Source organism: Lipotes vexillifer, unplaced genomic scaffold, assembly GCF_000442215.2.
Source record: "Lipotes vexillifer unplaced genomic scaffold, Lipotes_vexillifer_v1.1 scaffold977, whole genome shotgun sequence".
Taxonomy (NCBI): Eukaryota; Metazoa; Chordata; class Mammalia; order Artiodactyla; family Lipotidae; genus Lipotes; species Lipotes vexillifer.
In genome coordinates, this window is record NW_006783088.1 from 2,104,074 (window position 1) to 2,120,876 (window position 16,803).

The 16,803-nt window shown below is 43.3% G+C and overlaps 1 pseudogene; it reads right to left on the minus strand.

Annotated features, from left to right (window-relative positions):
- Positions 1-16,165: 16,165 nt before the first annotated feature.
- Positions 16,166-16,626, minus strand: LOC103077912 (glutathione peroxidase 1 pseudogene; annotated as a pseudogene).
- Positions 16,627-16,803: the final 177 nt, after the last annotated feature.

Consider the following 16,803-nt stretch of genomic DNA (forward strand, 5'->3'; position numbering starts at 1 on the left):
CTCGCGGACTCTAGAGCGCAGGCTCAGCAGTTGTGGCGCACGGGCTTAGTTGCTCCGCAGCATGTGGGATCTTCCCGGGCCAGGGCTCGAACCCATGTCCCCTGCACTGGCAGGGGGGTTCTTAACCACTGTGCCACCAGAGAAGCCCACAACGTCTTTTCTTGAAGTGGGAGTAGCGAGGAAATCAGATAACATAATGCAAATCAGAAAATTCTAACATTCTCTCAGCAAAAATGTAAACCACATGACAGCTGATTACTGTCTCTCATTCTCTCCTTCTCTCCTTTTGTCGCTCTCTGTCTCTCTGCTCCCGTCATCGCTAAATCCCTTCTGCTCTCCGTCTAGCTTTTGTTCTTTAAACCTCTGAGCACCCTCTGTTGCTTCCTCTTTTTCCACACTGGGCTGCTTTCATCTGTCCCTTTTCAAAGATTGCCACGTCTGACGTTTGAAATGCACCAGTTGCCCAACTCTCTAAGAAGCATATTTCACGCCCTACTGCCTGATGAAGATATTTTCTACCTCAGTGCAACCCACCTTCTGCCTTGTGTTTTTGTTTTTTCAATGTTTTTTTTATTATGGTAAAAGTCACATAATATAAAACATACTATTTTAACCATATTTAACTGTACAGTTCAGTGGCACTAAGTACATTCACACTGTTGTGCAACTCTCACCATCATGCATCTCCCCAATTTTTCACCTTCCTAAACTGAAACTCTGTCCCCATAAAACACTAACTCCCAATTCCCCTCCCCACTGCCCCCCACCCCCGGTCCCTGGCATTGACCAACGTACATTCTGACTCTATGAATTTGACTATTCTAGGTACCTCGTATGAGTGGAATCAACCAGTATTTGCCTGTCATACAGAGTGAAATAAGTCAGAAAGAGAAAAACAAATATCATATATTAACACACATATGTGGGATCTGGAAAAATGGTACAGATGAACCTATTTGCAAAGCAGAAATGGAGACAGAGACGTAGAGAATAAACATAAGGATACCAAGCGGGGGGCGGGGATGGATTGGGAGATTGGGATTGACGTATATATACTACTATGTACAAAATAGATAACTAATGAGAAACTACTGTATAGCACAGGGGGCAAAAAAAAAAAAAAAAAAGGAACAGCATGCTCTAGCATATTCAAAGTGGTTCCTTTCTCCCCTCCACCTGCTGAGCATATGAGTACTGTGCTTCCAACATTCACTGTGAGGAACACTGGTACAAAAGTGTGGGGAAGGACCCTTTTGACTAGATACCCCTGGAGTTCTTAACTCTCAGATTTGTCCACACTGTGCCTCCAGCAATTTGTCAATTACAGGTTTTCCCACGTTGGTTCCCCTGGTGGTTTCTGCTCCCTTAAGTTGTGAATCTGGGTACCTACTGATCTGTCCAGTAGTTTGCCCTGTGACCTCATTTCTTTGACAGATCTAAGAAAAGTTGATTTTGTTTCAGTTTGTTCAGCTTTTTACTTGTTGTTAGGACCAAGCAGCAATTTCTGAGCTCCTTACATGCCAGACAGGAAACTCGAAGTCCTCCACAATAATTTTTTCAATACTGAGGGGTCTCTAAAAGGTCTTACTCTGCCCTAGGAGAGCTGAATTTCAGTTAACATTTGTCAAGCACCATCTACGAGCCAGATGTCCGGTAAATACTTTCACACTTGTTATCTCACTAAGTCCTCAGAACAGCCCTGAGAGGTAGTTATTATAATTATCCCCATTTTACAGATGAGGAAGCTGATACTCAAAAAATATAAATGGCTTGGCAAGATCACATAAACAGAAAGTGATAGAGCTAAGATTAAAACCAGGTCTTCTTTTAACTCCAAGGCTGAGGAGACTTAACTTTAGGAAATTAAAAGTCTTGAGTGATAATTTTAGAAAATTAAAAATCTCAAGTGATTTCCTCTTCCCTTCCTCCTCTGGGACCTTCACTCGTGTTTGGGTTAGCATGGAGGTGGGGACATTGGGGAAGCTGAGGTCCACCCACTGAATCAATGTTGTAGCAGAGGCTTGAGCAACTATATGGCCAATATAATTCAGGTTTATTCTGACTTCCCAAAATGTACTGCCAGAATTAGCAGGCAACTGTCACAGTTCAATTTCAAAAAGCAGTTCTTCCATTTTTTTTCTTGACTGTATAGACCAGAAGTTCATAACCAGGGTCTAAGATTCCTCAAGGGTCCTCAGGGGCATCAAGAGGTTTGTGAACCCCTTGAAACTGTGTTGCATTGTGTAGGTGTGAGAAAATGAATTTTTCTGAGGAGAGGGTTTATCTTTTTCATCAAATTTTCGAAGAGTTCTCCAATGCAAACAAGGTTGAAAAATAATTAATATAGGCTTTGTCCAACAAGAGTTTGTTTTTAAATTTTCTAACTCCCGCCTAGGGAGAGAACCAGATACTAGTAAAGAATGCAGCAGTTCATATCAGGAAATAATAATCACAGTAATACTTCGGTAATTACTTTTTTCCTCTGTGCTGATGGAGACATAGATCTGGCTTTGGTGAAACCAAAAAAAAAAAAAGAAACCCCAATGGTTTGTGTGGAGACCAAGAGGATGCATCTGTTTCCTGAATCAACCAGATCAAATGAGCACTGAATCAAACGCTGCCTGTGCTGAGACTTTATTTTCTTGCAAAGAAAGATGAAGCAGTTGCACTCAAACAGGGGAAAGAAAAAGAAAAAAAAAAAAGAAGAATGAAAGAGTAAAAGCCTGGAAAAATAAGAATTATAATCTCTACTTTGGAGTAATGCCAATGGATTTCTTGATATGGTACCTTTTCCAAATTGAAGTTCACACCTAACAGGTATTATTTCTATAGTACCTGTAAAGTAACTCTAGTCAATGAAAATTTTTTTTTTTTTTTGACCACGGTGCAGCGGCTTGTGGGATCTTAGTTCCCTGACCAGGGATTGAACTCAGCCCTGTCAGTGAGAGCATGGAGTCCTAAGCGCTGGACCACCAGGGAATTCTCTGAAATATTTATACAATGGAGACTTTGGCTCAGTCTGCCTAGATTTATTTCAGCAAGTGTTTCATTGTATCTTGGCTCCAACTCTTGCATCTTTCCCAATCTTCCAGATACTTGTCACGATGCAGTCATGCTTAATTCTTTGACATGTTCTCCATTGCCTCTCTACTTTGTATTTGCTTTTCCCTCTGCATTTGCTGTTCCCTCTGCTTGAAACACCCTTCACTCCCGCATCCACCTCACTATCTCCTCCTCAGCCCTCAGGACATCTCTTCTAGGGGGCTTTCTTCAAGCCCTTAGGAGGAATTTTCTGTCCTTGATATCTCGTAGGATCCTGTGTGGACCCTTATCCCATCACCCAGTGCACCACTCCACTCTAAGCTCCTTGAGGGCAGGAGCCATGTCTTTCACCTGGAATCTCTAAGTGTGTCTGACACATAACAAGCTTTTACCAAATACGTGTAAAATGAATGAGTGGTTAATTTCCCATCTGTGCCTAATAAGGGGCATTAAGTAATAGACCCTTGTGCAAATATTCTGCGGTTGAAAGTAATCAAAATATTCTCTGTTCCCTTTTTTCCCCCTGTTGGAACCGGGGGATTTTAGAAATACTAACCTCTCAACATCAAAAAGCTCAATTTAACAGCCCCATGCATATCAAAGGAGCTCTAAGAAAAAAAGATGATCTGATTTATTATACAGATTATGAAATACATTAAAACAAAAGAAAAGTTTTAGATTTTAGTCTCAGAAATACGGCTCATTTTTCTGCAGACATCACCATGATGTTCAGGGTAAATGGCCATCATTGACCATTTTTTGAAATCTGCCACATGTGACATATAAATTCCTTTATCTGTTTTTCCAAGGGGCTGAATCAGAGCTGCTTATTTAGTCATAATGATACTCAACTCTAAGTTTGAGAAAGGCTGTTACAAAACAGAGAGACTATGTAAAGCTTTTAACTTCCTTCCTCTAAGAAAGGTAATATGTGGAGAGGAAAAAGGAGAACAGAGCAAAGATTAGTGACTTCAGTAATTACATCTGATTGGGTAGACCTGAGCCTGGTCTCTGATTGCTTAATGTGCTTAAAGCAAATGAAATTAATTGAATCACATACAAGAAGAAATACTGATACTTCAATCCCAGAAATGGGACTTGAAATAAATCCAAATTCTTTTTTTTTTTAATTTATTTATTTTTGGCTGTGTTGGGTCTTGGTTGCTGCGCGCAGGCTTTCTCTAGTTGCAGTGAGCTGGGGCTACTCTTCCTTGCGGTGCGCGGGCTTCTCATTGCGGTGGCTTCTCTTGTTGCGGAGCACCGGCTCTAGGCTCGCGGGCTCAGTAGTTGTGACTTGCAGGCTCTAGAGCGCAGGCTCAGCAGTTGTGGTGCACGGGCTCAGTTGCTCCGCGGCATGTGGGATCTTCCCAGACCAGGGCTCGAACCCCCGTTCCCTGCATTGGCAGGCGGATTCTTAACCACTGCACCACCAGGGAAGCCCGAAGTAAATCCACCTTCTTAAAGAATAGAAGAGCTTCTCTCTTTCATGAAAGCGGGTAGCTGCCTAAAATGATGAGCTGATGCTAGAATTCTCATTCATTTTTTTAAAACATATTTATTGGAGTATAATTGCTTTACAATGTTGTGTTAGTTTTTGCTGTATAACAAAGTGAATCAGCTATACATATACATATATCCCCACATCCCCTCTCTCTTGCATCTCCCTCCCACCCTCCCTATCCCACCCCTCTAGGTGGTCACAAAGCACCGAGCTGATCTCCCTGCACTATGCAGCTGCTTCCCACTAGCTACCTATTTTACATTTGGTGGTGTATATAGATGTCAACGTTACTCTTTCACTTCGTCCCAGCTTACCCTTTAGAATTCTCATTCTTTTTCATGTTGAAATGGTAGATCATACGCTTTTAGATTTAAGAGGAACTTTGAACATCAGTTACTACAAGGTCTCACTCTCACCCATCCTGATTTGACTCATATCTCCCTGTCATTATATTCCTGGGGAGCACAGGTGGAATCCAACCTAAAATAGGCTTTTCTCAGAAGGATTTGGTCCTCTGAATATTTGCCCCAACGATCATCTGGTCTAAACACCTTCATTTCTCTCATGAGGAAGCTGATGTCTAAATATAGGCTCCTGACAGATGTGCCCAGTGCCTTATGATGTACAATGCATGTTCTCATCACAGTATCTAATTCAATAAAGAATGATTCAGAGGCTCTCCAGGGTCACCCAGCTTGTTAGTGGTGGAAACTGGACCAGGAGTCCTGGTGTAATACCCATTCTCCTTCACCGTGGTACTTAACTGAAAATTATTCCAAAGTGCTATTTGTATGGTTCTGAGCAGGAGGGTTTGGCCATATCCGGGGATAGTATGCAGTTAAAGATTCTGATGTTTTATAGTGAAATTAACAAATCCCTTCACGAGGCGGGCACACTGCACACAGCCCTTGAGGAAGCGTGAAAGAGACATCTCAAAGCTGAGGAGAAACTGGTAACCCCAAACCCAGGGGTGTTTTGCCTCATTTTAAAGCATTTCACAGGATTATAGGGGAGGATGTGTTGTTAGCAGTGCTCTCAAACATTAATGTATATAGAGGCATCTCAGGATCGTGGCAAACACAGATTCTGATTCACAAAATCTTGGGTGGGGCCTGAGATAATGCATTTCTAACATTCTTCCCGGGTTTACCAATGCTGCTGGTCCAAGGAGCACACTGTGAGCAGCTAGTTGTAAGGAAGAACATCAGTCTAGGAACCAGAAGAATGGGATCCAAGTCTCAGCTGTACATTTCTGAGCCACGTGAACTTGGGCAGGTCTCACTCTGTCTGTTTCCTCACCTGAAAAGTAGTGGTTATAATCACATCTCTAGGGACTTCCCTGGAGGTCCAGGGGTAAAGAATCTGCCTTACAATGCAGTGGACACAGGTTCGATCCCTGATAGGGAACTAAGATCCCACCTGCCTCAGGGCAACTGAGCCTGCGCATCACAACTACTAAGCTCCTGTTCCTCAACTAGAGCCTGCATGCCCCAACAAAGACTTGACGCAGCCAAAAATTAATTAATTAAATAAATAAATAAAAAATAAATCTTTAAAAAAGAAATCACGTCTCTGTATGCACCAAGTGCCTTGGGACTGACTGTTGTGTGCCATCCCTTTTCTGGGACTCTATCCTAAGCATATGTGCATATGTGTGGGAGAATATTTTTGACCATCAGAGATGTTTCTCACAATACTTTTTATAACAGTGAAAAACAAGAAGAAACCTAAATAGCCAAAATTAGAGAAATATTTTAGACTAAGCTAGGATAGATCCATTGAATTGAATATTAAGCAGCCATCTAAAATCAAGTTTAGGGAGAAAATATAAGAATATGGGGAAAAAAGTTCATGTAATAATGTAAAGTTTTTAATACAAAATACAAAATTGTATATACGGACTAAACTCTACACTATATAAAATCTCTGCCCTGTATGACTCACAGGGACACCAAGAATAAAATGAGACAGCAATTGATAACTCAGTATATACCTATGAGGTATTATTATAATTATTTTCTAATGGTATTGAGAAAATCCAGGTCAGGGCTCATTCCCTGCTTTGGCAGCCTGCCCTAATTCTGCAACATAATGTTTCCTAGAAGGGCCAGCTTCTATCTGAACATTCCCTCTTAGCAGGAAGAATTCATTCTGACTGTGATTGAAAATATGCACCCAAGAAGAAAAGAATGTGTATTTCCTGTTTCTGTTGTTACCCTTCAGAAAGAGGAAGAACAGGACCATTTTTTAAAATGTTTCTGGGGCAAAACTATTTTAAAGGTGAGGTTTAAAAGATAGAAGGTTATTTTAAGATCAAACTTGAGTTTGAATCCCAGATTTGTCATGTATTGGTGGGGGACCTTGAACAAGTCAAAACCAATTTCTCTTAGCTTCAATTTCCAAATCTGTAAAACAGCTTTCATAGTATTCATCTCGTAAGATAATTTGAGGATTAAATGAAATAATTAATGAAAAGTGCCTAGTATAGTTCCTGGTACACAGCAGACTCTCAATTAGTCACATAGCTAATTGTGGAGGACATGTCCTGGGTATAGGTGGGAACTTTGACTTGCTTGTAACCAAGAGAATGTGACAAATGTGATTAGAGTTACAATGATATATATAAGGTTCTGCCCTGCTAGCACACACTAGAGAGATTCACTCTCCGTTTCTGGCTTGGAAAAAGGAAGCTGCCATGTTGTGAGAGGGTGGCTTGCGGGACCTTAGTTACTGGACCAGAGATTGAACCCGAGCCCCGGCAGTGAAAACGCCAAGTCCTAACCACTGGACCACAAGGAATTCCCTGGGAGAGAGCTTTTGCAGAAAGCCACATGGCAGGGAATTGAGGGCAGCCTCTAGTAAACAGTAGCCCCAGCTTACAGCCAACAAGAAAACAGAAACCTCAGTCACACAGTCATAAGAAAATGAATTCTACCAACCACCTGAATGATATTGGAAATTAATTCTTCCCTGGTGGAGCCTACAGGTTAGACTATGGAGCCCAGCTTCTGCCTTGATTACTGCTTGATGAGATCTTGAGTAGATGACCCAGCTAAGCCATGCCAGACTCCTGACACATAGGACTGTGAGATAATAAATGTATTGTTTTAAACCTCTACATTTGTGGCAATTCGTTACACAGCAATACAAAGCCAATACATAATATAAAGTAGATAACTAACCCTTATCTTTTGCCCAATGCTTGCGATGAACAAGCTCACCGTCATTTCACCAACGTTTATTGAGCACCCACCATTCTGTTGGGGCCAAATCAAAGAACAGGAGACAGAGCCTGCCTTTGAGGAGCTAAAGGTCAGTGGAGGAGACAGAGAGGAAAACAAAAAATTACAATAAAAAGCAATAAGTGCTATGATCGAGATAGTAGAGCTTCACATTTCAGCTAGATCATGAAGAATTTGGCTAAATTAGACATTAGCCAGACAGAGGGGAAGGAAAGGTATTCCAGGCTGATGGACTGGCACATGCAAAAGCATGGGGACGAGCGGGTACAAACTGTACCTCAGGAAACCCAAGTGGTTGACATAGGAAATGTCCTCTGGACAGAAGTATTCTAAGGGGATATGAATATGACATCAGCAGGGTCAGTGAGTGTTTCTCTCGGAGACTGATGTATGAACAATGGAAGAAAGAGAATCTCTGTTGGATGGCATTAGGAAGCTGGAATGTTATAAGCCTGGAGCTTCCATCAGCCATCTTTCCATGGACACACAGAGGAAGACAGTTTGAGAGAGAATGAACTCCAAATATATCAAAAGGGAGCAGAGTCGAATTATGGAAACAGAGAGGGAGATAGAGAGAACATCATTTGATCTTTTTTTTTTAATTGATTTATTTTATTTTTGGCTGCGTTGGGTCTTCATTGCTGCCCACAGGCTTTCTCTAGTTACGTCAAGCGGGGGCTACTCTTCATTGTGGTGCGCAGGCTTCTCATTGCAGTGACTTCTCTTGTTGTGGAGCACGGGCTCTAGGCACGCAGGCTTCAGTAGTTGTGGCTCGCAGGCTCTAGAGCACAGGCCCAGTAGTTGTGGCACACGGGCTTAGTTGCTCCGTGGCATGTGGGATCTTCCCTGACCAGGGCTCGAACCCATGTCCCCTGCATTGGCAGCGGCTTCTTAACCACTGTGCCACCAGGGAAGCCCTGGATCACTTGATCTTGAGCAGTGCTCTTCAATAGAAATATAACGTAAGCCATAAATGCAAGCTGCCATATGCAATTTAAGTTTCTAGTGTCCATGTTAGGAAAAGTAAAAGGAAGCAAATGAAATGAATTTTCATGCTATACTGTATTTAATCCAATATTTCCAAAATATTATTTCAACATGTAATCAACATAAAAGATCATTAATGAGATAGTTTTCTCTTTTTTATGCTACGTCTTTGAAAGCCAGCATGTATTTCACATCACATTTCAATTTGGCTAACCACATTAAAGTGTTCAACAGTCACATGTGGCTAGTGTCTGCTTTGTATACAACACAGCTCTACATCCATTCCTGCCGAAGCCAGCTCTTGTTCTGTGTTTGTTTAGATTCTGTATTTGTCTATTTGGCATCCATTAGTCACAGGGACAAATTAACAGCTGAAGTTGTTTACATCTCCTCTGAGATCCAGAGCTCATGCTCTGAAATCACCTCCTTTATCTAACTCTTACACATCAAGCCATTATTTCCCCTGCCTCAAATCAACCAAGGGCCAGATATCAGACAGCTAGGAACAGCTGCTATGCCCCAAAGCCCAGCAGAATTATTCAAACTAGCCAATCCTAAGCGGTTTACCCTACCCTGCCTTGCCTTTCCTGGAGAAACCCCAATAAAGGCTGTGGTCTACACCTTCCCCTGGCTCTTTTCTGCTTTCTGGCCAAAACTGGTGCTTCCGTAGGTGACCCTGCAAGGCATGACACCACCCTTGCCCTCTGGAAATGTGAGTAATAAATTCTTCTTTCAATGATCTTGACGTCTCCATGTCATCACTCAATCGAAGTCCCCCGTATATAATTGAGATAGTTTTATTCCCTGAATTTCCTAGGAAATAATGGATTCCTTTTTTGACCTAAGCTAGTTTGAAATGACTTTCTGTCGCTTACAATCTAAAGAATTCAAACTAACATATACAGATTCCCAGGTCCTATCCCAAACTCTAGAAACTACATCTTAAAATACGGCTATTCTTTTATAGCCAACCATACACAGACCCATACATAGGCTGGAGTTTGGGAACGCTTGCTGTGGGCCAAAAGGCCATGGCAAGTTCTTAAGTGGATGGAATGATCAGATTTCGGTTTTAGGACAATCACTATGACGGTTGGTTTGGAAGATGGACCAGAAGGGCGAGAGATGAGAGTAAGGCCACTTGCAGGCCTAAAGGGGCTACACACAGACTTGTGGTGTGGATTCCCCAAGCTCTTGTGCCATTCCCAGGCCACTGGGTGTAAAAGGAAAAGGAAGGGATGTGGGCATTTGCTGACGCTGAGAGCTGGGTCTGCTCCCTTTGTGCTGCTCACTCAGGAGGGCGTATTTTTGGGAAGGGGTGTGTTCTGAAAGTAGGGAGGAAGTCGCCACCCCATTGGAAAGAATCTGCCACCCTGCCTTCCAGCTGAAATATCAGATACAGTCTGTTCTTCTCCATGGGCAGCGGGGAATGGAATGGCCAAAGGTTTTTTTTTTTTTTTTTTTAGGGATTGTATGAAAGAACATGATGTTTTAGGCTCACAAAGGGAAAAAAGATAAGGGAAAAGTGGCAAGTTAGAAAGTCCATTGTGCATGTTATCTCTGTTATTTTAGATTAAGAAAAAGTAAATATGGCAGACCAGGCTCACAGTTTATGCCAGCTTGGTCCAAAATCATTGCTTTTATTTTTTTCCTTGATTTAGCATCTTGGCAGTGGGTTTTCCCTGGGAGTTTTCTGGCGCTCAGCAGCACATTACCTTGCTAAGGAAGAGAATAGGAGGCCCACCGAGTCAAGCAAGGGAGATGGGGGGCCGCGGGAAGGGAAAGATCTCCCCAAACTGTTGAAGCAGAAACCTTTGGCGTGTAGGCACCACTCTGCTTAAAAACACATTCTTTTCTGGTGGGAATATAAAAAGCAGGGGTGGCCCTAGAATGCAGGCATTTCAAATGGAAAAATAATGGAGAGGTTTGGGCATATCCAGGGAGGGCGGCAAGCTGGCTCCCAAGAGCCTTATTCCTCTTAGCTCTTAGGATCAGACACACATTAGCTAAGCTTGTAACACTGATGGATAAAACTAGAATGCCAATTTATTAAACAGTAGACTTTAAACAGGAGCTTCAGATAGCTGAGCTGAGGCTCAGACACTTAATGTAACCAAACTCTCCAGTACATAACCATACTAGTAAAAGTAATAATAAAAGCTAACATTTACCGAGCACCTACTACATGCTAATCACTATGCAAAGTACTTTATCTAAATTTTTTCACTTAATCTGAAATAGGTACTTTTTTTTTTTTTTTTTTTTTTTTGGCTGCACTGCGAGGCTTATGGGATCTCGGTTCCTCGACCAGGGATTGAATCTGGACCACTGCAGTGAAAGCACCAAGTCCTAACCACCAGACTGCCAAGAAATTCGCTGAAATAGGTACTTTTATTACCTTCATATTGCAGATGAGGAAATTTAGGCACGAGGAGGTTAAGTAATTTGCCCAAGGTCATATGTCTACTTCCCATCTGGCCCTTGAACTGGAATTGAACAGGACAGAAAGTAGACAGGAAACTTGAATGAGAGACTTTATGAGCACGAGTATTGCTGCTTTGGGGTATGGATAGAGCACATTGCACTTCATTGCCTCCATCCAGACCTAGCCCTGCTCCTCGCCTGGAAGACAGGTGGTGTTAGAAGCCTGGGAGAAGGCACTGGCACATACGTGGGTATTCTCACACTGAGACCCTCTAACCTCGGCCACAATGAGGCTCCATCAACTAGTCTCATGGGTAGGGGATTTGGACAAATAGAAGCCAGAGCCAAAGATGAAGAAAAGGCAGACTGACAGGCTAGTTTGAGAGCGTGGGTGAATCACTTCTCCGGCGTTATTTGGGACTGCTTTAGTGGAGGAGGCTAAGTTCCTACTTGAGCATGTGGCCAGTATAATTCGAGCCCACATAAATGACTTCCATTTGCATATGCTGGTTCTAGAAGCCAGGTGATGGAAGTGACACACAATGGTAAGGGATTCCACGGGGACCCAAATGCCCATGTCAGCAGGACCAGGGCATTCTCTCCCTGAAGATGGACCCAAGGGGATATCAAATTGTAATCCATTTCAGCATCACTTCCTCAGAAATGCCTCCTCCCTTCCCTTCCTCAAGTGCCATATTTACCGTAATATGCACACAGCACCCTCCACTTTTGTTTTTAGCACTTATCAAATTGAACTTGAATAAATTTGTTGACTGTCTCTCTTCTCTGCTGGACTGTCAGCCCCCTGAGGATAGAAACCACATTTGTTGGCTCTTCTGTTCCAACTTAGGCATCTTATATGGTGTCAGAGCATAGTGAGCATTCAATAAATAATATTTCCCCACTCCTGAGCATAGCCAAGCTTCTCAAGTCATCTTTCTCCTTCACCACCCATTCACTCTTCTGCCTGCTCCCATCTGGTGACCCTAAATCATTCTGCTGGGGTTGCTTTGACCCGCACATTGCCAAATCCAATAGACACTCTCAGTCTTGATTTACTAGATCTTGGCACACCTCTGACATAGTTGACCACTCCCTTAGTCTTCAGATGCTTTCCTCTAATCACAGTATGATACCACTTCACACCCATTAGGATGGCTCTTATGTTCAAAAAACTTTTTTTTTTAACAGAAAATAATGTGTTGGTGAGGGTATGGAAAAATTAGAACCCTTGTGCATTGGTGCAACTTCTGTGGAAAACAACATGGTGGCTCCTCAAGAAATTAATCATAGAATTACCATATAATCCAGCAATTCCACTTCCCCAAAATTTCAAAGCAGGGTCTCAAAGAGAGATTTGTACACCCATGTTCATAGTAGCAGCATTCACGATAATCGAAAGGTAGAAGTGACCCAAAGTGTCCATTGACAGGTGAATGGATAAACAACATGTGGTATATACATACAACAGAATATTCTTCAGTTCTAAAAAGGAAGGAAATTCTGGAAAATGCTATAATGTGGATGAAACTTGAGGATATTATGCTAAGTGAAATAAGCCAGTCACAAAAGGAAAAATGCTGTATAATTTTACTTATATGAGGTACCTAGGGTAGTCAAGGTCATAGAGAAAGAAAGTAGAATGGTGGTTGCCAGGAGCTGGGGGGAGAGGTGGGAATAAGGAGTTAGTTACTGTTTAATGTGTACAGAGTTACAGCTCTGATGAAAAAAGTTCTGAAGCGGGATGGTGGTAATGATTGCAGAACAATAAGAATGTATTTAATTCTGTTAAGATACTTAACAGAACTGTACACTTAAAAATGGTTAAAATGGTCAATTTTATGTTATGTATTTTTACCACAGTTTTTTCAAATGCTTTCTCTCTAAGCTTCTAGTATACTTCCTGCTTCTGGTTTCTCTTTTCCTACCTCCATGGCTACTTCTCAGTCTCCTAGTCAATTCCTTCTCTACCTAAATGAGAAATGTTGGAGGCCTTCTTTTCTTTCTTCCTTCCTTCAGCAAATATTTGAGTGTCTACTCTGTGTTGGGAATCAACAGAGACAAAAGAAACAAAGTTTCTCCTTATGGAGCATCTATTCTTACTGGATAGAAGATGATCCAATGAACAAATAAACAAGTAAATATGTAGTACATTAGATCACGGGTCCCCAACCCCTGGGCCATGGACTAGTACTGGTCCGTGGCCTGTTAGGAACCGGGCCACACAGCAGAAGGTGAGCAGTGGGTGAGCGAGCGAAGCCTCATCTGTATTTACAGCTGCTCCCCATCACTCGCATCACAGCCTGAGCTCTGCCTCCTGTCAGATCAGCAGTGGCATTAGATTCTCATAGGAGCACGAACCCTTCTGTGAACTGTGCATGCAAGGGATCTAGGTTGCACACTCCTTATGAGAATCTAATGCCTGATGATCTGAGGTGGAGCTGAGGCAGAGATGCTAGCACTGGGGAGCGGCTGCAAATACAGATTATCATTAGCAGAGACGTGACTGCACAGAGGCCATAATAAATCAATTGCTTACAGACTCCTATCAAAACCCTATCAGTGAGTGGCAAGTGAAAACAAGCTCAGGGCTCCCACTGATTCTGCATTATGGTGAGTTGTATAATTATTTCATTATATATTACAATGTAATAATAATAGAAAAAGTGCACAATAAATGTAATGCACTTGAATCATCCCGAAACCATTCCCCACCCTCCCCACCCCTCGTCCCTAGAAAAATTGTCTTCCACGAAACCGGTTCCTGGTGCCAGAAAGGTTGGGGACCACTGCGTTAGATGGTCATAAGAGCTACAGAAAAAAACAAAGCAGGTTAAGGGAGATTGGAAGAGCCAAGGTGTGGTGGCGGGCTGCTGTTTTTTAGGGCTGGTCTGATAAGGTTACATCTGAGCAGTGAACTGAAGGTAGTGGAAGAGAAAGCAATGCTATTATATGGAAGAGTTTTCTAAACAGATCACAAGGCCCTGAGGCAGAAGAGAGTCTAATGTGTTTGAGGAATATCAATGAGGCCATGGCGACTGGAGCAGAATGAGATGGGGCAGAGTATATACTCTGAGAGGCAGTGAGGTGGAGATACAGGTCATAAAGAGCCTGGCAGACAGTTTTGTCGAGTGAGATGGGAAGTGAATAGAGTGGGGCAGAGGAGTGGCATAATGTGACCTATGCTCTAACAGGACCTCCCTGGCTGCTGTGCTGAGAACAGATTGTAGGAGGGAAGAGTGGAAGTGGGGGGCTACTGCAACAATCTAGGTGAGAGCAGAAGGCAGCTCAGACCAGAGAGGCAGTTGTGGACATAACAAAAAGTGGAAAATTGTGAATATCTCCTGATGGGAGGGTCTGTTGACAGACTGGGTATGGGAGGTGAGAAAAAGAGGAGTGACCAGATGATTCAAAGTTTAGGGCCTGAGTGCCAAGAAAAATGGAGTTGTCATTTATAGAGTTGGAAAAGACTGTTATGAGGAAATTTAGGGTGAAAATCAGGGTTGGGTTTTGGACATCTGGTTTGAGATATATATTAGATATCCAATATATGTCCAATATATGGAGATGTTGAATAGGCAATTGGAACATGCATCTGGAGTTCAGCATAGACACAGAATTTCAAGGTCAAGTCCTGGGTTTTCCTTCCTCATCCTTTTAAGTCTCTCTCTAAGTAACCTTATCCATTTCCTTGGCTTTCAATACCCCCTATAGGCTCCATCGATTTTAACCTGTCCGATCACACAGAACCCCATGTTACAGTTCCCTGAGCTTGGTTTTATGCTCTGCTGTCACCATCTTGAAATTCTTAATGATTTTTGGACAAAGGGACCTGCATTTTCACTTTGCACTGGGTTCTGCAGATTAAGGAACCTGTCCTGCTCCCAAATGTGTAACTTTATTTTGGATTTCTCTTTTGAGCACTTTGTCTCATATGCCCAACTGTTTACTTGACATCTCCACTTGGATAATGTAAAGAGATCTCAAAACTAACATATCCAAAACTAAACTCTTAACCTTCTCTAATCTGCACTCATTCGTTCTTGCCCACCATTCCAATCAGAAACCAGAGAGCCATACTTTCCTTTCTCTCCCCATTCTCCCTCCCCCATTCTCCCTCCCCCATTCTCCCTCCCCCATCCAACCCAAGTCATAAGGATTATACTTCAAAAATATGTTTCAAATTAATCCACTTTTTTCCACTTCCACTGCTCCTAGCCTGGTCCAAGCAATGATCATTTCTTATCTGGACTACTGTAGAAACTCCTGGCTGGTGTCTCCACCTCACAAGTTTTGCCCCTTCTCCAACATGAAAAAATGGTTTATTTTTCACATAGCAGCCTAAGGGGTCTTTTAAAATAAACCACAATGTGATTACACCATGCCCCTGCTTCAACCTTCCAATGGTTCCCGTTGCATTAGAACAAAACCTAAATCCTACAAGCCACTGCGTGAACTGAGCTCTCACCACCTCATCATCTCTCCTTTGCCCCATTCACCCCTCCCTCACCCCAGAAAATGGCACAGTGGCATTTCAGTTCCCAATGCTCTGACCTCTCCTCTGCTTTAGGATGTATGTTTTGTCTGCCTAGAAACCAACGGCCCCCAACTCCCTCCAGCTTTTGCGGTGGGGTGGGAGGAGGGGGCATTGTTTGTTTTTTGTTTGTTTGTTTGTCTTTGCCTAACTCTTTTTTTTTTTTTTTTTTTTCTGCTGATACTCATCACTTTATTAGTGCAGAACTGTGGTCTGGGAAAGGGGAGCCTGGGATGAACAGAACCAGCACCCATCTCGGGGGATTTTCCTGGACATCAGGGGCTCCTCCATGCACGTTCAGAGGTAACACCTTCATAGATGAAATCCCCAGAGGGCAGCGTTGTGACTGCCAAGCAGCAGGGGTAGGAGGGGTGCCCTGGGCACAGCTGGGCCCTGGGACAGTCAGGCTCCATGTGGATGGTCAGAATGCAGCGGCTATACCTGCGCCCAGGCACACACCAGAGACCAGGCGATGAACTTGGGGTTGGCCCTGAGGGCAGTGGCGGCGACACTGGGCGTGGGCAGAGCCTCGCGAAGGAAGACGAAGAGCGGGTACGCCTGCGAGCCATTCACCTCGCGCTTCTCCGCTCCTCGAAGAGCATGAAGTTGGGCTCGAACCTATTGCCTGGTCTGACGTACTTGAGGCAATTCAGGATCTCGTTTGGGGCGTTCTCCTGATGCCCAAACCGGTTGCAAGCGAAGCTGAGCACGACCAGGCCTCGGGGCCCGAGGCGCCGCCTCAGCACTTTCACCTGTGTGTCATCCTGGACCGCTGTGCCTCCGAGCGATGCCAACTCCTCAATGAGCAGGGCCCTGCCCCGCAGGGCAGGTCCACGCGGCGTGGGTTTTGGAGAGGAGAGGGGAGAGCTGCGAACTAGAAGCGCCTGTTTTTGCATCTCACTCATCTGACAGGTCTCAGCTCAAATATCACATTTTTAAAGAAGCTTCCATGTTCGGCTAAGTTCCCCAGAAAATGAAACCCAGGGCAAAAAGCTGCTGGGCTCTTCTTTTAATAGGGAAGACGAGCCCAGGGAGCAGGAAGGAAGAACTGGGAGAGAAGCAGGGAAAGAGGA